Below are 24,217 nucleotides of genomic sequence, written 5' to 3'. Positions count from 1 at the left end.
AGAAGCCCTAATTATGAAAGTTTTCCAGTAATCTCATTCTTTATAACATTTTCTCCCCAAATCATCCTTGCCCTCATCTATAATTGTCTCTTCTGTCTCCTATATCCTAAGAAACTGACTGGGCAGTATTTTACAGGCAGTGGGGAACTGTCAGTGGGAAATGCATACCTGCCACTGCTGTTGCCGCATTGCCATTTAATATTCCCAGGAGTGTTAATTGGTTGGAGGCAAGATTTTCACCCTTCACTCGGGAGGAAGTCCCTCTGCAGAGAGATTGGTTGGCAGCTTTGTGGGACTACAAGCAGTGCCTAGATTCTAAGGTCCAGAGCCCAGAATGGAGGTAAGTGTGGAGGTCTTGCAGCAGGTATGGGAGGGGAGAGCCAGGGATGATGAGGAGAGGAGGTATGGAGGTCATGATGGCAAGGCAAGGTGGGGAAGAGCACCTGGGGATGTGCCAAATCTTAAAGGGGGGCCAGTAATGGAGGCACTCTGCACCCTCCCCCCCACCTTTCCCACCCAAAACCTGCCAGACTTCCCCATCCACTGTCCCTGAACTCCTTCCGATGGCTGAAAGATTGCAGCCAGGTGAGAAATGGTCCTGAAGTGGCCAATAATTAGTGACTTAAGGGCTTGAATTGGGCCGAGGATGGGTGAGAAGGTGGCGGTAAGGCCGCCTGGGGAATTTTACGGGCCTCCCAGCCTGTAAACCCACCAGTGGGGTACTGTAAAATTCTCCCATTAATTTGTATTCTTTCAACTCTGCTCTTTTTTTCAACATTAATAAATACTTGTACCATTCTCCATTGCACAGTTATTAATTTGTTAATTGCTGAAGTAGTTACACTTATCCTGTAACATAGGACCTCTTTCTAGCCACTTTCAAGTTGGCACCTACTGTTTCTCTATGAGATTAGAGAACTCTTCCAGTTCCCTTGATTTCTATACAGAAAGGAGCAAGCAGAATGATTGAGTGTATAAAAGGATTGTGTTATGAGAAGTGATTATGTAAATTGGGTACGTTATCATGATAGATTTCTTTCAGAAAAGTATGTGCATAATTTGAGACATGACATGTAGTAAGTGCAGCATGCTTGGAGGACCAATGTGACTTTGAACCTATGGTTCCCAACATTTTCAACCACTGAGGCTTTCCTTGTGTCAAGTCTAGACCTGATGTCGACTAACTGATAGGTATTAAATGCTCTGATTAGCCTATAACTCTATTATCATCATATCATCGTAGAAAGCAAACTAGGTGGACCTTGGTCTTTTATCATCTGACAGTTCTTATACTCCTACGTAGCCCCCTTTTTATAGGCTGATTAACTGGAGCTTTTTTGCTTCCATTGCAGAATAGAGAATCTTAAGGGTATTGATGTTTGTTACCTTTTACATTATACATGAGATTGGCAAGTGTTGGTTCTGTTTATATATTTTAAAAGTCCATTCTTTAAGAAGAAAATGATGTTACTGTTTTACTGCAGCAGTTAATTGGTGAGTTTTAATTCAATGTGTCATTCTCTATTACAACATTAGTAAATGAAAATTTAAACTTGATGATTAAAATTGTATTCTCTCTTCCCACTGTGGCTTCCTAATATGCTACATTAAACTCTACCCAACAATTTTCTGCTGTAAATCCCTGGTTGAACTTAGCAACAGCAGAAAACTGTTTCTATTAAACCAGCAGGAACTCCATGGGCTGAATCTTGTGGAGGCAGTGGGGGTTTAGGCTGCTGGCTGGAGACCTGGCATGATTCCCACGTTGCCTCTTTGAGGGAAGGCCTCCCGCATCTTGTTCCGCTCAGGAACTTGACAGGCGAGTGGTGGGTCTTCCTCTGGGATCAAGGACCCTGGGAACAAAAGTCCAAACCACCGAAGGCTGCGGCCAACCAGAGGCCAGCAGCTCCATTAAACGGCAGCGCCACTGGCCAGGGTGGTGGCTGCTGCTGGTACGTCACCCACTCGAGGCTTAGGATCATCGCTGGATCCCAGGCCAGAGATGAGTGATGGCAAAACTGGGAATCGCAGGGGAGGGGTTTCAGCAGCAAGGGCAGGGGGCTGGCTCTCAGTAGGCACCCCCGATACTAATGCTGGGTTCCTCTATCAGACACGGAATCCTTTATGCGAGGGACCACCCACCCCCTGCCCCTCCAGGGAGCCCGCAAGCAGCACCGTGGTTCGCTTGTCATGCTCCCTGCATGGCAAGCCCCCTGCCCACGCAGTGAAGGGATGAGGCCCTTAAGTGGGCATTAATTGCCACCTTCCCACCAGACTTAATCGGGGTGGAGACGGGAAGGCTGTGGGATCCCCACCCTCCTGCCTGATTAAATGCTTCCATCATCAAACATGTCATGAGGGCGGGCACAAGATTCTGCATCATATGTGGCTTATGTAATTATCTTCCTTTTCACAAATATGCAAGACGCACTGTGGGAGACTATCTTTGGGATCTAAGTAAAAACAATCTTTTAGGGCAGAGGTTGCAGTAGACACGACATGACATAATTTTCAACTTCACTGCTCGGGCACTAGACTGGTGGAGTGGATTGACACTCTTTATAAAACCATCCAGCTTTTATCTCCATCTGTCTCCGTCGGCCTACAACACTTATATAAAAACAATGGCCCAAATCTTCTAGTCTCCGGATCATCGGGGACTGGAAATGCAACCATGTTGGGACCCTGAGGAAATCCTGACATGCTAACCCATGTGGGAACTGCCCGGGAAGTTTCAACTTCAACAATAGTTACCCAGGAAATGTTAGAAAAAAACCTATTCTATCTCCCAGGTAATTCCAGAACTGACCCCTCAATCACACACACTGACAACCTCCCCCACCAACCCGACTCCCCCACTGACCTTCTGACCACTATCCTGACCCCCTGAGCACCCCCAACTACCCACCTATGCCCCAACTATCCCCAGACCCAACTGCCAGCTCACCCACCCTACCCACCTCACCCACTTATCCACCCTACCCATTCACTCATTCATCCACTCATTTACTCAACTATTCACCCATTCGCTAACATTCAAACTGCACATTTAAACTTACTAAGATAGTGCCATAAAAAGGGGGTGCGCCCTGTCTGCCCCCTGACTCTACTCCGCTGTGACGGAGTTCCCCAAGGCACATTGTGCTCCGCATTTCTGGTAAAGCTGGGTTTGGAAGACCCAACAAGAAATGCGGAGCAGCATCAAGTCGAGGGAAGTTAAAGCTGAATTGCTGCTCCTCAGAAGATCTGGGCCAATATGGTGAGCATTCCCCCAAATAGCTCTGTTGGTTAATACATTGAATGGCTAAGTCAAACAGGCTGAGGAAGCCTGAGGTTCAAGGCCAATTATGTGCTGAATTGGCTTATCTCAGCCAGTGAAATGGTCGGGGTACCACAATCTGGGGCAGAATGACTGGTGCACGTTTCAGTGAACAAGACAAGAGTAGCCACTTGGACAAGCAATTAGTGGATAAGTGCCATTCCTGTAGCAGTACCTCAATTAAGGCTTCAGGAGAGGAAGAGGGGAGTCATTTATAAAATTAAAATAAAATGGCGTTACCGTTGCTTGTTACATTTCATCTTGTTTGGATTCGATGACTACCTCACGATCACAGTGGCTGAGTATGAAAGCACAGTGCTACTATAAATCCATGCAGTCACCATGGCCAAATTTACACAGCGACACTAAGTTATTTTTCAGGACACATTAGTGTTCTGTTTTGATAAGGGATGGATACAACAATTAAATTATACTGGGAGTGTTTGCTCTTTTACATGTAAAGCCATTAATAACATTTGCAACATTGGAGGTCACCAAACTGTTGTAAAAAGGAGTTTGTGATAGAAATATATTTGATGTGCTCTCCTTTTTTTAATGAGGGTGTCATTAACAATGCATGTTGTGTCAGAGAGGGTTATATAAAGTACAATTGTACTAACATATCAGAAATTTACATGGAATTAATGATACATAGGTGTTACTAGCAATACTTTCCTACAAATCTTGCCTCTGGGATTTGAAATCACTTCTAATCCATGCAGATGGGACAACAATCTACCCTCTCTATGAAGGCTACTTAGCATTATAAATGCGATACCATTGGGTTGTCATAATCAAGTTCCCAGAGGGCATGAGCTCATAGCACAAAACAGTCTTCAGATTAACGCTAATTGGCTTGCACCCAGTGAAGTAGTTCACAGTATAAACTTTCTAAGTGTCTGACTTTAATTTGACAGTAATTTGAAATCTTCTGTCAGAAAGTCCATGAATGGAAGAGAAATGGAAATAACTCACCATTGCATATTGCTGAAAAGAAAGTCATGTTGCCAAAGCTTTTCGCCTTGCACTCATTAGGACAAAAGCAAGAATGCCAAATTTCAAACGATCGCCACAACTTATACTACAAGAGTAAAGGATGCTGATTAGTTGGTAAATCGACTCTGATTGGCCGAAGCGTTGTTATGGAGAAAACAATGGGAAACTATCGGCCCCCCAAGCTCCTGGACAATACAAAAAAGGCACAAAGCTTGAACATATTCCTTTTGCTTGCAGAGAACGGATCCCTGCATATAAATGTATGTTGCTTCTAGCAAGCGTTGTGAGCCACATTATGAACTCAACGGATTATCTTAAATTGGTTGTTAGGGTAGCTATTAGTGAACTCAGGATTACGTTCTGAGGGACGCACTAAAGCTTGGGGCAGCCGCCGTAAAGGTGCGACGGGGAAAGGTCGCTGTCTAATGCCTTTCAGCCATAGTGCACTGAGGGGCTGGGAACTGTGTAGACCCCTTGGGCTGTATGACTCACATTGAATGTATGCAATGAATATTACATGTATCACAAATGTATTGAAGCACCTTGGAGTGCAACATGATCTATGTAGATAACTTAAATACCATTGCACTGTCTGACTGTCTGTTATGACCCTTTTGAAACATTTGTAATGTTCCTTAATTGTATTGAAGCACCTCAGGGTATGACATGATCTATGTGGAAAACTTAAACATTATTGCACTTTTTGTGATGGCCATTTTGAAATGTTTTATAATGTTCTTACAGATATTTTGTGGATAGAGTATATTTTTGCAAAAACAAATTCGTACACTCAGGATTGTGAACTCACCATTGATGTAACTGGACATTATGCTGTTTTGAGGTTGGGATTTAAATGTATCATTGAGGTGGTGTAGGAACCAGATAAACTAGAATGAGGCTGACCTGTTTCAGACCCAATTTTATCACGTGGCATTAAGGCGTTGCATTAATGATGAGAGGACAAGGAGAATATCCTTATCGGTGCCTCTTGAAATATCAGAGACAAAGCTTTACAACATTTCTTCCACTGACTGCAGTCCTCTTCTTAAACAATGCAATCATCTGTAACTCTATTACTTTCCCTAAAAATTCAAATTTAGAGTTAACCATCACCTGCTGGCTCCCCTTAATTAAAGAACACTGAATGGGATTCCTGTAGGACATGAATCAAGCATTAAAGCAAAAAGACCATCATGAATTTAACAATAACTGACTATTTTCAAACAAAGCCGTTCAGAGCATAAATTTTATTGGATTTGGCAATAATTGGCCAATAGTAATCAAGTTATGTCCTTCGAGACCACATATTTTCTTGAGTCTTATTGTACTTTCAGCAATCACCAGAGCAGATGTTGGAAATCAGCCAATTTTTCACCGTGTCTGATCTTTTTATCCGCTGAAGTTTCCAGAATGCTGGTTCAAACTCTTTTTGAAGACTCATTTCCTGGACGCGCTCACTTTTGCTCGGTTTGAAATTAAAAATCTTGGCAATATTTTGCAATTAAATGAAAAATAAAAACTGGCACCGTGTATAACAGGCTGCAGATTCACTAGGAGCCCATTTCGTGCTGCTGTCATAGACCAACTTCACTCCCTACGTCTTCATTGTTGATCCTTTGAAAAGCCACAGACTGTAATGAGAATGGGGGCCTCTGGTCATTACACATCTTATTTATTTATTTATTATGGATCTTTATTAAATGCGGTAAATAGTATTAATTCTAATTCAGCTCCTGGAGGCACTCAATCACAGTATTAGCATTAGCAATCATTTATGTTAAGTACACAATCCATATAACCCTCTGAGATATCTGCTCCAGCCCCACAACCTTCCAAGATATCTGCTCTCCTCTAATTCTGGCCTCTTGAGCACCCTCGAATTTAATCATTCACCTATTGGTGGCCATGCTTCAGCTGCTGAGGTCCTAAGCTCTGGAACTCCCTCCCTAAACCTCTCTGCCTCTCTTTCTCTCTCTCGTCCTTTAAGAAACTCCTTAAGACCTACGTCTTCATCCCGAGTCTCTGCTTCTTCCTGAGGTTGTGTGCTCTCTTCTCTTGCAAGGAGTGAAAGCAGCAAGGTATGAGTATTAGCAATAGCTTGGGTGGGCTTCAGGGAATTATAACATTTGTGAAGGCTAATTATGAGGTATGGGTGTGAGAGGAAAATAGGATGATGGTAAATGTGAGTGTCGGTTGTTCAAATGGGGATATGAGGTACCTGGAGAGACAGAAATGAGTGGAGCTGCAAGGTCTGTTATTCTGAGCTGTGCAATAAGTGCTAGGAAAGTACAGGTGTGAGGTTAGGCACCTGAAAGCATTATGCCACATGTTTTTCCTGTCCTCCTGAGGTCCTGGATCCTCTAGGTATCCTGTCCCCAGGCTGGAGGCACTCCTGCTGTTGACTCCCTCGATAACTTGCATGCACACCTGCTTGGCTGGAGAGGCGGATCTCTTCTCCTTGACCTTGGGAGAGCACACATCACTGCAATCTCTCAGATCCTACGGCAGGGCCTCCAGGTAAAGAGTGCGAGACCCTGAGTGTAGCCTTCCCAGGTCACCTCTCCATTCTTGCACTTGCTGTAGCTTCTAAACTCCATGTCCAATTGATCTATTTTAAACCATGCTGTCGTTCCTTCATGTAGAAATCCTTCCTCTGAAAGAGTCAACACCTCATCCCACCTGCCCTCTCTGATGGGCTGGGGATCCCAGAAGCAGGATGCTCATGCCATGGCTCCATTAAAGGGCCTCAGCAAAGCTTGTTGCAGCTGTCAACGGGTTCCCTATCTGCAAATGGTCCTGCCATTTTGGCAGGGGGTAAAGTGCTAAGGTTCTGCCCTTAATTGGATTAGAAAATCTTTGAGTCACTGGGGAATGTAGTGTTTCGAAAATTGCATTGTGCATTTTGCCCACTTAAGGTGGCCATACCCATGTACCAGTAGAGGGAATCTAGAAGGAGAATAAAGGAACATGTTTTAACAGCATGCACAGTTCTGATTCTAAATACTTCTTATTGAATTTCATTTTTATTCCCAAGAACTTCTTAATGACAACAAGGATAGGATGAAAATGTGAAACATTGCTTTCAGGTATGACACTTTTGGAAGCAATTTCTTTGCAAGAGCTTCACAGAGACCACCGGGGTTTCAAGTGAGCAGAATACCTGGCTTAATCTGGACTTTACTGCTTTTTCTGGTTAAATCTGTCAGTCACTATTAAATGAACCAGCTTCTCATATATTCTGTCAAATAAGATTTCGTATAAAGTATATCACACAAACTCATGAACGGGCCTAAGGCCGTCACTTTTGGCCCTGAAAAGTGCCCAGTCTACCTCAGATTACCCTGAAAGGGCAAGATATCTCAAACATTTTAGCAACAGGTGAAGCTATTTCACGCTGCCACCATGCAGTAGCAACAGGAATGGTATTTGCCACTAACAGGATGCTACTGTCAAGCCAAAAGGATGTTCTGCCTATCAGAGTAATATGGCATATGAATGTCAGTTCCAGTGTGATGCTAGGTATGTAGGCTGTACATCCCAAAGACTGGTGGCTCGTATCCAACAGCATGTCCCAGCTGCTGTTCACAACGGGCAAGGTTCAGACCGTACCCAACCAGCCTGTGCTTGCAAAACTCAAAACACAGCGTCCAATATTAGGTGTGATTCTGCAATTGGACAACATTTGCTAAATAATCCTCAGTGTGCTAAGAATTACACTGACAACCAATTTAAGATTGTCAGTCAGGCTCACAGTGTGGCGCATTTGGGTATACTGGAAGCTACATATATTAATACACGGGGCCCTGTTCTCTGCAGACAGAAAGAACATGTACACATATTGCACCTGCTCAGCTAAACAAAATAAGCGACAACCATTCACTGACTCATTCTTCAGGGCAATGCCTTGACAAATCAGGGTCAAGCTGCCTGGTTTAAATTGCAAACAATGCTTGGCAGTTAACTGTCAGCCACCATCACTGGTGTATTCTCCATGGCAATGCTTCTACCAGAGTCCACTTGCCAACCAATCAGCACTCTCTTCACATACATTATGAATTGTTGTTTTCCCCTTATATTGATATTCTTGTGAAGTGTTTGATGAGTGCAAGACGAAAATCTTTGACATGTCTCTTTTTTCAGCAAAACTCAAGTTCTGTATTACCAAATGACTATTCATAATAAACTGTTGCGTGACAAAAGATTGCACATTAAGAGAGTGGGACTTTTCAAAGCTGCACATTGTTTGGTCAATGTGATTGGAAGTAGCCTGGAATGTTGTGGAGCCTTCCCTAAAATCTACTGACAGACAATTTTCTTTCTTTCTAAAATGATCAGGCTAGCATTGACAGCATTTAGCATGTGTGGAAAGTTCAAGTGCAAAGGTCAATTGAGTTTGAGCTGGAAGGTTTTGACTTCCAAGTACTCAGTCTGACACCTTAATATTGAACGCATAGGGTCCACACTGTGTCTGTCAAACCTACCAGTCACCAAACTTTTAATTTGCTCAATCCTCATGCCAACCTAAATGTTTCCTGGTCAAATTCCAATAAGTTTTTTGTTCCCTTATAGTAAAGTCATACTTCTACCAGTGTTTACTGGGTTATGGTTTACAAGTAAAACACTCCAGATATGAGTAGGACTGTAGAAAATCGTTTACAGGCTATTATGTTAAGTGAACTCGCTGGAGAACACAATGCAGAGTATAACTGGATTATTGATTGGGTTGCAAACATGCTGCAATGTTGTACTGGTCGCTCTTACAGTAACGTGCAGTTATCTGAACAGAATGATTCCAATGGATGTGAGCATTTTACCAGTTCATTTAAAAGATATATTTCCTTCTCAGGTAGCCATTCAAATGGAATCGATTTAATTAGGGGTAAAACACTTAACAGTTAATTGTAAGAAATGATAGAGCTCCAGCTACAAAGGAAGAATGATTTAGTTGATGATTCTCTCTGTAAAAAGATTGAAAGGTTAAATCGCAGGACTTTCTAGCGTTATAAAGTAATGTGGCACACAATTTAGTTAGATATAGATTTTTGCTTGTCAGGAATGGTCTGAGCAGAAAGGATGTGAATACTGTGCACGGAAAATTAAAGATCTGAACCTACTCGTCTATGGCTCGGCACATCTTATGAGATAGCTCAACTACTTTACTGCCATGATAATCGTTTCTGAGACTATAAAATTAAATGTTGACAATCATTATTAGCTGAGGTTAACATATCCAACATTGATGATAATTGCAGGCTTACTATGAATTGCTTTGTTTTAAAAAGTTGTTCAAGCTGCAGCATGAAATATAAAGTCTCGCAAAAAAGGAAAACATTAGCTGCAGAATCATTAAAGGTTTTGATAGAGTAAATAAGGAGAAACTGTTTCCAGCGGCAGAAGGGCTGATAATCAGATGAGACAGATTTGAGGTAATTGGCAAAGGAACCAGAGGTGACAAGAGGAGATTTTTTTCTTTAACCCAGCGAGTTGGTATGATCTGGAATGAACTGCCTGAAAGGATGGTGGAAGCAGATTCAATCACTTTCTAAATGAAATTGGATAAATACATGAAGGGGAAAAATTTGCAGGGCTATGGGGAAAGTGCAGGGGAGTGAGACTAATTGGATAGTTCTTTCAAAGAGCCGGCATGGTACCATGGACTGAATAGCTTCCTTCTGTGTTGTGCAATTCTATGATTCTGTGATAAGATTTAGAAGGTAAAGGATGAAAAATTAATTCTAAGTTTATTTTAAATGATCTTTGGTTTTGTTGGTTGTGCATAAGGAAAGGATCCAGTATGAAGGCCTGTCAGAGATTTAATCACAAGTTAGTTATGGCAGCACCACAAATCAGATATAAATCATTTCCCACAAGTATCCAATACACATGCCATATGCTTATAAAAAACTATTTCAATTTAATTAGGTTATTAGACAAAAGAGGCTTAAAAAATTAATCATTGCACTCTTCTGCAATTTGGTTGCAATGCAGCAATAAAGAAGTGTGAATTCTCATTAATTTATTGTGTGTGATGTGGATTCAGAATGCTTATACGCCGTGCACAATTTTTCAAAGGAACATTTTCAGTAATTGGAAAGCAATGTGGCATTATCTGTATGAAAAATGAAAGAAGGAAATGGGTAAGGATTCCTATCGCTCTGTGAAATGCCATTATAAATATATTTACTAGAAATAGTAAACAGGTTTCCTCTTTTCGCTCTTTGTAACTCAACGGCAAATCAGTTTTGAAAGATCATGTTTACAATTTTGCTATTCAAATTGAATGGAGGAACATATACAACATTAGTACACATGGCAACCAGAGGAAATCTTACCTCATGGTATAAAATTGCAGGCAATAGAGCCATAGAATGACACAGCACAGAAGGAGACCAGTTGGCTCTTTGAATCTGCTTCAATAATGAGCTTTCGTTGAACTGACAATTTTAGTTCACCCAGGTAATGTGCAGTAGTGTGCTCAGGATCAACTGGCTGCCTACAGTTTCAAAATCCTTTGATAAAGTTTCAGAGATACAGCCTGGTTATCCAAAGTTGCCAACAGATACTCAGCTGACTGCATATCATTCTCACTCTGCCATGCTAATTTAAAACAACTTAGCTTCCCCTGTGGGTGGCTTCCACTCAACACTGAAAATTATACAAGATTTATTAATCTGCCCCCTTCTGAACAGCTCAATGCTCTGTTTGCTCTGGTCCTGAGTCATACAGACCAGGAAAACGAACTGAGGTTTCTGCTCCTGATTGCCACCAGTAAAATAGGAGTAGGCCATTTAGTCCCTGAAGGTTCTTCTGCCATTCTATTCGAAATGCACATCTGCAGGTATTGTGATCACTCCCACAGTTAAATAATCTGCCAACACCTTCTATCTAGGCTCCCAAAAACAATTTAAAACATCTTCTATGGGTCATAAAAAGACTGGTTCCTTGGAGGAAATATTGGAGGGTCTGTGGCACTTGTGGAACCATTTTCACTGCCTTCAGAACAGTCAGGATAATGGGATACAGTGAGGGGCTTGTGGATGAGATTCAATGATTAAGATGCCTTCAGGGAACAGTGGAGTACTCTGGCATTTTATATTTTCTTCTTCCCTATTTCCTTTTGGACTGAAGTCAATGTTCATTGTTACTAATAAGTATCTCACATTGTCAGATGTTAATCTTAGCAAGATTTGAGCCCTTTTACTAATTATCACTGAGGTTCAGTTGGTACAAGAGAAATAAATTATTGTTATAGTAAAAGTTGTGTAGGAAGACTTTGAAATAACGATGAATCTTGGAATAACACTGGCAACACATCCTGTTGTCAGGCAGAGGTTTCACAGATCTTAACTGCAAGTAGGCAAAGGATCAGCGCCAAGCAGCAGTGAGGAGGAGCTCCCGAGGGCCTTTCTAGTACTGAACGCTTGGCAGCATCGGCAGACATCTGACATCTGGCCATCTTCGCACAGGCTCTCACACACAGAACACATTGCGTGGTATGTGGAGAGCTCAAGACAATAACAAGTATGTGCAAAAGACAAATGAACAAAAAAACACAATTAGTCGCTTGGTGGTACAGAACTTGAATATTGCTGACAAAAGAGACATGTTGCTGATGCTTTCTGCCTTGTAATCATAAAGACAGATGCAAGAATGTTGAATATCAAACGATTGTTTGATTGTTGTGACTATTTCAAATTCGGCATGATCGAGTCATAGAAATTTTTATTTGACCTGATGAGCGCAAGACAAAAAGCTTCAGCAACTTGTTTCTCTCTTCAACAATAAAGAGTGCAATGGCCCAGATCTTCTGGTCTCCAGATCACTGGAGAGGAGATGTAACCCCACCACCACCACCACAACCCCACCCCCCGCCTAAGATGCACCATTGTCCCTTCTGCAGTCCAAACGCATTGCACCATGGGAATTGCCTGGGAAGTCTGAACTTATGGACAATTCTCTTGCTCCCCAGGACACTCCAAAAAAGTCTCTGATCCTGAGTTAGAGTCAGAGACTTCAGACAGTTCCAACTTACTTACCCAGGAAATGCTAGATTGAAAATTTCTAGTCTAATTCCTGGCTAACTATACAACTGACTCCCCTTCAACCCACCCCTCAGATCCCCAACCCCTCAAAGACCCGATTTGATGATCCCCAGCACCCGACTCCCCCCCACCCGACCCCCCCAACTCCCCACCCGACCCGATGTGACCCAACCTCACGACCTGACTCCCCCCAACCCGACCTGACCAAACCTCACCACCTGACTCTGCCCCGGCCTGAACCAACCTCACCTCCCAACTCCCCTGCCCCCAACTTCCCCCGACCAGTCCTGGCCTCACCACCCGACTTATCCCCAACTCTCTGACTTCCCCTGACCCGACCAGACAAGCCCCCACCTGCTGACTCCCCCTAACCCCCCCACCGACTCCCCACCCAACCCCTCAATTCCCCCCAACCTGACCTGATCTGACCTCACCATCCCAGCCAGTTGCAACCCTATTACTCATTTATTCCGTTACTCATTTACCTCACCCACCCTACCCCCTTACCTACCTACACATTCACCCATTCACGCACTCATTCATTCAGACACTAACGCACTGAAAAGCTGTTTAAATGTCCCAGCTTTTCAGTGCATTAGTGAACACCTACCAGAATATGGCAGCTAGTGCCTCAAAAAGGAGACCTGGCTTGTCTTCGCCAGATGATCCAGCGCAATGTGGAAGCAGTAGGATTGAAGGTACCCTCCCCACTTCTGAAGAAGCCGGGATCGGAAGACTCTGCCAGAAATGCGGAGCTCCAGCGGAAAAGTAGGAGTGGTGTGGCACTGACTGCTGCTCCTCGGAAGATTTGGGACAATGTAAGGAAACAAAACACCTGAAAAAGTGTAGTTTAATGGACTTTAATATTATTTTTAGAACATGTGAGTAATAAAATCTCTATTAATGAAATGTAAAAACTTGTAATAATTGATCAGCTTTTGTAGTCATTGATAACAGTCTACTGTCCTAATCCTGTTCAAGAAGGCAGCTCACCACCACCTTCTCTAGGGCAACTAGGGATGGGCAATAAATGCTCGCCCAGCCAGTGAAGCCCACATCCTGTGAGTGAATTTTTAAAAAAATCCATCATTGGAATTCCCAATCTGACAAGAAATCAATTGCACCCTTTGGTTTCTTCAACTTGGATAATAATTTCAAATCTATTACAGCTGTGATTGCAGAAGCTAAGACCTCTTTATCTCTGTTTAAATTCCAGTTCAGATTCTCTTCCCAATCTTTTTGATGTATGTCAGACATATAAACAATCCATGTATGGAACTTGAGCAATAGAATTCTTATGAATTTCTTTTGCCTTATTTTTAAAAAATATATTTTTTCTCATTCTGTAAAATGCTCCAGGTCTTGAACTAAAGGACAGACAACTAACTTGCCAATAAAAGCCAGAACCTTGGCACTGTACAATAGTCCTGAAATATTTTTAGTTGCACCTGCACACCCATCCTGAATTGATACTTGAAATGCTATCCAGTAAATTATGATGAAACCTTACTGGGGATTTTTGCCAACAATAGTAATTTGCATTTATATAGCACCTTTAACGGAGTAAACTGTCTCAAGGTAATTCATAGAAGCATAATCAGGCAAACAAATTGGCACCAAACTAAAGGAGGAGATGCTGAGGCAAGTGAGCAAAGCTTGGTCACAAGTTATTAATCAGTGTGTTAAATGTGGAGAGGCAGAATACCCAAAGCTTACAGCCTCAACAACTGAAGTAGAACCATGTTGGAGATTTGTTGGATTTGCATGTGATGGGGGATACGAATGTTGCAGGCTGGTGCATTCCAAGATCCACAATTACTTGCTGAGGGACTCACTAAAGCAGCTGCAAAGGCCCAAGGGGGGAACGAACACTGTCTAAGGTCTACCTGCCTCAGTATTCCGACAAGCCGGTAACTGCGCAAAAACCCCCTGGGCAGTGTGTATGTCACAGAACGTGTATTGTAAATATCACGTGTAACTACAATTGTATTGCGGTGCCTCAGATTGCAACATGCTGTACAGAAAGAACTTGAATTGCACTTCCGGTAATATCCAATTTGAACAGTTATGCAATGTAATTTTACATTTTTTTTCAAGTATACTTTATTCATAAAACAAAGATATGACCAAAGAGCTGCCATGGGCTGCATGCTGCATTATGGGACCTGTTCAATGGACCATGTTACTTTGAGGGACTTACAGTCAATGTGCCATGACGGGGCTTGTGGTGCTGTGAAAAATCTCTCTCAGTTGCAGGGAAGTGGAGGTGGTTTTCAAAAATAAAATCTGCATGTGAAGGTTTAGTATTTGGAGAGGGTATGGGCCAATAGTTAAGAATGTGGAGCTATATATGTAACACATTGATGTATTTGTTAATCATCTCATGCTATACCTGTGGTTGTCTCATACTGCTATGATTGATAATTAAATAGATGTAATGAAGCATTCATCCATGTTAAGTGATTTTTGCACCACAGGCCGACAATCCCAGAACCATGGCAATAAGATAAAGAAAACAAATGATCTCAATAACTGTTTTTCGAAAATGCAGTAAAACTAAGGTTCAAATCCAAATAAGGAACTGTGGCAAACGGCTTGGTTTCAACTTCAGCGCTCCAAAATTTTCATCAGAACTTTTCTTGTACCCTGCATCTGATCGTCTAATCAATTTACTGGGCGGAAATTTCTGTGCCCATTGGCGTCAGGCATCATGGCGGGTGTGAGCCAACAATATGGCAGGAGGGCCAAAAATAGCTTTCACGCCATCGTGAAACCAGTTTGCAATTGTCCACTCTGCCCGTCAATGGCGGGCCGCGTTTCCCGCTGCCGCATGTCGGGAACTTCATTTTAATACATTTGCGTGTAATTCCTGCTCGCTGGAATCATCCCCCCACACTGGATCAAGTTGCTTTTCCTTGTCTGGCTGACAGTGCGCTGCAGGGGCAAGGGCTACCTGCGGTTTGGGCGAGTTTGGGGGGAAAGGGGTGGACTGCAGTTGGGGTGAGCTGGGGGAGGGGCAAAGGGCTTCACTGAGGTTGAGAGGCATTCTGGGGGGCAATGGCTGCACTGCAGTTGATGGTAGTGCACAAGCACATGAGGGGGTTTGTGGGGGGTGGGGGGGGGATGCAGCCATGCATCAGGGAAACCTTGTAATTAAGTGATTATTCCTCCACAGCTGAGACAGTACAAGCGCAGCCACATTGACATGTGTGGAGTCGAGCCTCTAGTTTATCTGCCCACTCAAGCAATACAGAGGCATGAAAGTGCCACCAAGTGCTCCAGAGCTTTTCACCCCTTGGGCATAAACTGCAAACTGAATGAGCATTTTAGTGAATTGCAAAACAATTGGATGACTGGGCACATGGTACAATCTCCTTGCGAAAGCTGGCTGTGAAACAGGCACTGGTGGAGGCGCTCACAGCCCCTTGCAATGTCATCATTCTGGTTTGGACCAGTCTTCCCCATAGTTCAAGCTAACAATGCAGCCTTGCAGTGCAGGTTACGAGAATGCCTGCTCCTGAGCTGAGAGCACAGCGTGCAGTTCAGTTGGCAAAGCTGCCGCTAATTGATCAGGAGGTGTGGGGCGGAGGTAGGTGGGGCCTCAGGCAGCCATTCAGTGCACTAAACTCTGGCTATTCAAGTGGCGGCCAGCACTCCTTGGGATGCCTACACCCTTACTTAGTACACCCATAATAACTCACGGGTCTCTCTATTTCATCCTGCAGGAGGAGTACATCAGGAGCATGGAACCTGGTGAACTAGCTGTGTTCTTCATGGCTTACAGAGAGTGGAGACAAAGGAGAAGAGAGCAACAGAGACACCTGACTGGGCAGAGGGAGGAGCAGCGCCCTCAGGGAGAAGGGGCGGCTGGGGCTCCCGTGCACGCCGCTGAAAAGCCACAGCGGGTTTTCGCTGATCGGCGCCAAGCTAGACCCAGGGTCTAGACAGGGCGCTTTTCATTCCTGCAGATGACCGAGAACCAGTGTCGTCGAAGACTGCACATGTCTAGGAAACTGGTTGGTCACATCTGCACCTGCTGCAGGATTTAGCACCAAGGGGACATGGAGGGCATCCACTGCCAACGAATGGACTCCTTCATTGTGCCTTGCAATCAGAGGAGTGCAGCGGACATCCCTTCCTTATGTTCCCGAGTTTGCCTTTGCAGCTTCAGCAACTGAGGTATCACCGAGTCCAGAGGCTCCTCAACTGACTCGAACTCAGCAGATTTCTGATCTCCAGCAGTGTTCCAAGTGCCAGAAACCTGGGAAGTCTCTGCCGCCGCCTGCTGGGGATTAGACAATGCAATGTGCTCACCAGATTGTGACCCCAATGTTACTCTAAAGCTTGGTCCCACCAAGGTGCGTGACTCTGCGCTGGTGGAGGGTGTGGGTGAGCGCTGTGATGGATTTCAATGACAGTTTCCAGCAGATTCCTCTTCTGGGCTGTCTTCAGGGTTTGAGTCGAGGACCTGGGTCGTGGGCCCCCTGAGCTGCTTCCCAGATGTGTCTGCAAAAGCAAGGGGTGATAATTAGCGCATGGCAGTGGCCTGTGAAACAGGACGCGTCACTCACAGCACGGTTGCCTGATAGATGTTGCACTGTTGGATCCTCACTTGGTTGAGCACCGCCAGCCTCACTGTCAGCACACAAATGGTCCAGATCTTCGCTGGCCAGCTAGATGGCTGTATTTTCAAAGTCAGTGAGGACCTTGATTTCAGGCATTTCTGCACCAGTCTGTGACCTCTCCCTTTTGGTGTGTGCCAGCTTATCCTGCATGAAGACAGGTGTAGAGAATTTATGCAGGACGCCTGCCAGGCCAGATGATACGTGGTGAGTGGTGCCATGGACAGGATGAGGACAACAAAGGCGTGAGAGAGTGAATGGTGATATCTCTTGAACTGGCAGTGAGTGAGATCCCTATGGATGTGTGATGGGCTTGTGAGTGTATGAGTTGAGAGAGATGAGACAAGTGATTTACCTGGTGGATTGGAGAAGATCATTCGTCCTCTTTCGGCACTGGGTAGCTGTCGTCTTTTGCAGGGCTTTGTCGCTGGCCACCGCTGCCACCACCTCCCATGCTGGGTTTGTTACCTTGCTTGCTGGTCTTCACCCAGACCAGGGGTAGAGGACTTCACGGCAGGCCTCCACAGCGTCCAGTAGGCACTCGAGGGGGGCATGGGTAAATCTGGGAGCAGCATGTTTGCTCCCTTTGGCAGCCATGACTTTGCAGCAGCTTCCTGTCCCTTGAAGAGCGCCAGCTCTTTGCAGGGGCAACCTTTAAACACGGCACCTGGTTTACTGAAGGCCTGAGGTGACGGTGGGGCGGGCGAATGAAAGGACGCTCTGCCAGCGTCTCGGCGTGTTTCCCAGGAATGCATTGTTAATGAGGCGGGAATGGGACCATACGGTGTGAAAAGCCGCCATTGCTGCCAGTGGGTAAAACGTTCTTTTTCCCGCCCGTTACCGCACTTAATGCAAATCTGGGACAATTCCACCCAAAGTGACCACCTGTACCATAAACGTCTGGGCATTCCCAGACTTGATCTCCAGGTTCAACTTGCGCTGTTCTCATTCAGGATAGTGATAGAAGCGCCATAGTTATGCTCACTCTGGCTCAAGGAGAGAAAAGTGTCCAGGATTTCTGCTTCTTATTGCTATCCGGGAATTCCTGCCGTAGAAGTCTGTGTGTATCTGGATGGTATTGTGTGTATGAATTTATGTGGGATGAGGGCTTAGGTTTGACTGTGGTGCCTCCCATAGTCAAATAACTTGCTATCACTGTTCAAGACTCCACATGAGTCTGTGTACTACAGGGTGGATGTGTGACAATAAACCTAGGTTTACCATGTACCATGTAATAAATGAATGCAACAGTATCAAGCCTGAGGATTTACACTGGTTTCAAGTGAAGCATAGTGTCATTTTATAACAAAGTAGCCGCGGTCAGCTGTGTGCCATCATTTAACGTGGGTGGGCCAATTAAGGCCCGCCCAGTGTGACGCATGCCCGGTAGCGCTCAGTGGATGAGGTTTCATGAAAAATGCGAAGGCCGCCTGGGTTCTTCGCCTGCCTGCCAACCTTAAGGTTGGAGGGGCAGACCTGTCAATTTGGGTAATGAGTTTATTAATGGCCTTAACAGGCCTTTGACAGTTCAGCGGACGCAGAGCTGACTCCGGTGCACGCCCACCAAACGAAAGATCGAAATGATGCACGGTGACGTCGGGATGCACGCCCGATGTCACCATGCGTCATTTTACGTATCAGCGTGCGGGCCAGCCCCCACTCACCGAAAAGAAAATTCTGGCCAATTTCTATCCATGTACTTGTGATTGGCTGGCTATAATCTACGTAATCTTTGATGCAAATCAAATAAGTCTCCTGATTTGCTTACACTTTAAACACTTTCTGTTAAAACCATGTCTTATCATGGATCCAACCTTGTAACAGGGCAGTCCTATAGTTAACATGGAAATAAATTACAGCATGGAGATCTGCCCCAGACTATCAAGATAACCCATTACATATATGAGACACCAATAGAGATAAATTGGTCCAACCACATCTATTAAGTAGTAAGGAAATTGTGTTTACTCTGTCAATCAAAGTCAATCCAAGGTGGAATTTGAGTGGCAAATATAACTCAGGGTACTTTAAGGATTTGAGAGCATGAGATGACCATTTCACAAATGACTTAAATTAGCCACAACATGGTCAGCTCATCGGTTTCCCATTTTCTTTCCATGTCATGTTCAAACATATCTGTCTTGCAGATCTTTTCTGGGTTTGTAGGGTTACTCCTTTGTCCCATTATAGTTTACTCTATTCTGTCTGGCCAAGACCAGAACATTGAGAAATGGGATAGTGACATTGTGGTGAGGTAATTTTAACCTAGCCCTCAGGCAGAAAAGCCACAGGATCAGGTAGAACTCTGCTTTTACAGCCCACCCAATACTACTCTCCACTGTGTTCAATGAAGCATAAGATCAGGCTGGGGTATAAAACCAGCATTGTATCTGATCTCGGTTTTCCACCAGACAAGGGGGTAATGGGACCTTGGTGGATACCGTGGCTGATTTTAACTGGCCACCCATTCAATGGAAACCAGGAGGGGAGGGTAAAAATCACCCCTACAATTCCCAGACCCTCTGCTATTTCTGCTCTCATTTCATTCAGGACTCATGGAATAATCCAATCAAGTTCTGGCACTTAACCTCATGTAGCTTAACAAACTTCTCAAATTCTTCCTAGCTATTTATTATAATGTCTGTTATCTTGCTTTTAACCAACTCAATATTTCCAACCCCCTCAATACCCTTCCCTTTCATAAACACTGAAGACCTTTCAAGTATCCCAACCAAGCTCCACTTTTCTACTAACTCACTGCGCTCTAGCGGGTCCCACTGCACATTGAAGGATAAATTTAGATGCATTGTCAGAAAAACTCCCTTTATACAGATTGGCAGCAGGAGTGAATTTCCAGGATAAATGTTTGAAGCCTAACTAGAAGTTGTGATGGATGGTGGTAGGGTTGGTACTCTGCAAGTCAGAGAGCAAATATGCAGAAGGCCCTTCTTCATATTTATCCATCAACTGTATCCTAATCTTCCAGATTCTTCAGTACTGTACTGAGTCTATAGTTAGTGATCAGTCAGAGATTCTACCATTGATTGCACCACCAATTCATATCTCTGGTGCTTTGCAGTTTTCAAAGGGCAGTGACTGAGCTCAGATACACAAAACTCTCCATTACTGGCAATGGGTTGCAAGGAGTTAAGATTCAACCATACAACAGAACAGCTGGATAGTCTATCTTCAGTCAAGTGGTAACACACAGTCTTGCACCATATGGTACAATATACTCTCAATGGATTTAATGCCATGGCCTGAATTTTTCCCTTGTCGGGCACACGCGATTGCTGGGCCCGGGAGCAGTCGGGAAACAGGCCCCTGACGGCCCTTTCACGCAAAAGCGCACTGGAAAGCTCAGCCCCACAAGGGTGGGGACAGGAAGAGGGCGGGTGCCAACATCACCGTGGGTGCTGGCGAGCACTTCCACTGAGCTCCCTGAAGGCAGACAGCTGCCTCAGGGAGCTACAGATCTCCAAATAATAACAGAAAGCACAAAAATGCTGGAAAAAAAATGCACCATTAATGGGCTTAATTGTCCACTTAATTGTCAACGGGCGGGCTTCCAACTGCCACGTGTGCCCATGGTGCCCACCAAGCAAAATATCGCACGAGTGCGTAATGACGTCAGGACACTCACCTGACGTCATCTCGCGCAATTTTATGCCAATTCAGGTTGGGCGCGTGGCTGCCTACTGAACATAAAATTCTGCTTTATGTTTCTGAGTTACTGCTGTTAGCGACTGTTCACAAATATACTCAACTAATCCGGAATCTCAGTTATTTTTTTTGTTTGGACCTTATAGTTTAAAGGTCAAAAGCTCCCACCCCAACTCTACTTCACTCATGGAGGTGTTGCTTGCTAAGGTACAGTATCATCTGTAAATAATTCAGTACAAAACCAGAATCAATAGCCCAAAAGCAGAACAGTGGAAGCATTCAAGCAGGTTAATTGGTTGAGACAGCTGAAAGATGGAGAAGAAATGAAGAGGGCTGAAAGGGACACAAAATAAATGTAAAAGCACAGCCTTAAATAAAAGATGGTCTGGAATTATTATATTTAAAACAATAGAAACACACTTAAAGGAGGCATGCAGTTAACTAACATGCATTTAAGAGATTGTGCAGAGATTCTTCTGCAGCTGTGTTACAGACAGGAGGGGGATTAATTTAAACAGCCCTGATTTCTCCACTCACTACACCTCTGTAAACAGGAAGGCGTTTTGATTTTTGATTTCCCCCTTTATAAGTGGTGGTGTATTTTCCCCAATCCTTCAGTTTTGAAGTTATCCAATCCACTATTAATAAGCACACAGCAAACTCGAGATAAGATAAAAGAGGGTTGGTTTATTTTACACACACACACACACACACACACCCCCCCCCCCCACCGCGGGAAGGTGTTTTGCAACATTTGCCCTTTTTTCATTCATACAATAAAAGAGGGATAAGGGAAAGAAAGGGGTTCATGGCAAAGACCATAATAAAAATAAGAATTATGGTTTCATGTAAGTCCAGAGTCTAGAATTAATGTCTAAGGAAGGTTCTTTTAGGTGGCTTTATCTGGCAGAATTCCTAGCCTTGGTCCTAGGAACTTGGTTGCAAGTTGGGTCAGTTGGAGAGGCAGCAAAGTATTCTTGTATTCTGGGAATTAGTTCACTCTGTAGGTAAAATGCTGGATTCTTTCTGGAAATCGGACTCAGAGAAATGGAGGTCAGAGACAGGCTGCTAGCCTGGAGTCCGGTTTTCTCTTCTGAGGTTAAGCTACAACTGAAGATGGAATCTGAAAGCTGTATAATTAAAGCAATTCAAACAGAGCAAGTCTTGGTCATGTGACAGGGTGGTTTTGGGTCGAGCTATTCAGCTAACGAGGCACACTTGTTAAAACCTATTGTGTTTTGAGCAGGTAACTGAAGAACAACATTAAGCACAACATTAGAGATGAGGATCCCAATAGCTTGGCCGATGTCCAGCGCTTGTTGGTGCAGACACCTCATTAAATAGCCCTTTGTGTTGGCTTGGCTAGAATGTTTTGTAACAACCAGGATGGGAGGAGTGCGCAAATCATCAAGCTCCATTACTCCACAGGCTGTACCATTAAATTAAATGTTTAATTTTCTCAACAAAATGGTCAATCTTTTACCTATACTTCTAGCACCCAGAAAAAAAGGAAAAACTCTGACCAGGTTTCTTTCAAAAAACTCAGAATGATTAATTTATTATAAAACAAAACTCCTTTTAAACAAGTCTCAAGAACTGGTTGACATATAATTGTAATCCAGAAGTGTAACTAACTAACTAACCTTTTAAACTTCTCCAGCACACACACAGACATACATACACAGGCAAACAAAAGACACACAGGTAGTTTCTGCAGAGTCAAGTGGACGGAAAAGAACTTTCTTAGAAAGGAAAAAAGAATGAAAGTTCACGGAGGTTCAATGCCGTCGGTCTGAAGTTCCCTCAGGTGAAGACCCATAGGTATCTGGAAGTTCACCAACGATGCTTCAGGGGGAGAGTACAGCTGGACCAATTCTTCCTGTCTCAGCTAGCAAGTCCAAAATTATGCAGACAAACTACACTCAAATGAGGATGATCTGGCTACAGGTCGAGAACCACACATGGTTTCACAAGGCAGAGAGGAAGAGAGAGCTAGTCAGGGTAGCCTTCTGTTCTCAGCCTTTTCCCAACAAGACTAAGGCAAAGCCACAGGTTCAAACTTAAGGTTTCTTCCCTCTGCCATGCGAGTGCCTTTTTGTCTTCCAGCTTTTCTTTAATTAAGTTATTTGCAGTTCTAAACAAACAAACAACTCCTTCTCAAATACCATATAGCTCAGGTGATTTCATGGTAGTCAGTTCCAAGGTGAACTTATGATCCTTTTTAAAAAAAACTCTTGGATAGCCTCCAAATGTACAAATACTGCCATGTCCTTCCATATTTAAAAAAAAAATCCAGTTTAAAGAGATATGATTCAACAGTTTATACAATGCAAATAGTGTTACATTCCAGGAGTTTGATGGGTTAGCCCTTGTCCACGTTTAAACTGGTCAGAAGTTTCCACAATTACCATCGTGTGGTCAGCTGCGGCCATTTTATCCATCCAGCCATTTGTCCATTTTTAAAACAGTAATAAGTTTATAAAGTAGTCAGGATGATACATATATTTTCCTTCCTGTCTTCTGATCATGACAAGCTGTCACAGTTTAAACTCATATTAAACAAATTAACAGGGCCTCTTTATGGGATTTCAATCAAATATTAGGGGCAAATAAATTTGAATTTCAAGCATTATTTAAACAGCATTGTCTAACTACATTAATAATGCTGCCAGTGTTTCAACCAGCAAGAGCTGACTTTTGCTTTGCAATCTCACCCAAATCATAGGTTTGAGGAACCAGGTTTCCATCAGTAGTGACCAATTCAAATGCAGTTGTGGGTACTGTCAATTTTGTATGCTGACAGATAGTTTTGTTTTATTTAGTTTAGCTTGAAAGAGGAATGTAATTGCGTTCCTGCGCCTTGCTGAGTCACAGTATTTGATTTTCCTTAAGCAGTCTTCTAATTAGTTTGGTTCACAGGATCCTCCATAAAGGTCTTTATTTCATAAATAGTGAATAGATGTTTTTGAGGGGAACACAAATCAAAGGGGTGGCTTTAGAAGGCACCTATTTAAAGTTTGTGTCAGAGCAATCAGTTTTCCCATGGTTAATTCAAAAACACTCTGTTAATTTAACAAATGTACAACAGACACTCTATAAATGACCAATTTCAGACCTATATCTCTTCAATTAATATGGATAAAAAGCAAAACAAACTTAAATCATAAAGCGACTCAGGTTAATTCATTTAAGTTAATTAGTTCAATGTCTGGCACAAAAGCAACGATCTGCAGATTCTGGAAATCTCAAAGAAGAAAGGAAGATGCTGGAACTATTCAGCAGGTCAGGCAGCATCCGTGGAGAGAGAAACAGAGTTAATAGCCTGAATTTCTGCAGCAAAGGAAGGGCATTCACCACTGATCTTCAAGAAAGCTCCCACAAAGATTGAGTGATCTCTGATGAGAATTTTCACTTTCCTAATGGCAGTTTAAAACTAGTTCCAGTCAAGGGAATGTCTCGGCAGTAATGTTAGCAGGCAGATAAGAAGCCAATCAAATTGAAGAATTCAAGTATTAAAGCAAACTTAGAAGTTAAAAACACTTAATTTAAACTTTCAGAGAATGAAATAAATGTAT

The 24,217-nt window shown here is 43.4% G+C and overlaps 1 long non-coding RNA gene across 1 annotated transcript in view; it reads right to left on the bottom strand.

Annotated features, from left to right (window-relative positions):
• Positions 1-5,563: 5,563 nt before the first annotated feature.
• Positions 5,564-24,217, bottom strand: part of LOC144695904 (uncharacterized) — a 256,729-nt gene continuing 238,075 nt past the window's right edge. The window contains exon 3 of the long non-coding RNA XR_013580028.1: positions 5,564-5,946. This is a non-coding gene — a long non-coding RNA (uncharacterized LOC144695904). The remainder of the gene's footprint in view (positions 5,947-24,217) is intronic.

Source organism: Cetorhinus maximus, chromosome 21 (assembly GCF_964194155.1).
Source record: "Cetorhinus maximus chromosome 21, sCetMax3.hap1.1, whole genome shotgun sequence".
In the NCBI taxonomy this organism is placed as follows: Eukaryota; Metazoa; Chordata; class Chondrichthyes; order Lamniformes; family Cetorhinidae; genus Cetorhinus; species Cetorhinus maximus.
This window is presented reverse-complemented; position numbering and strand designations above follow the sequence as displayed.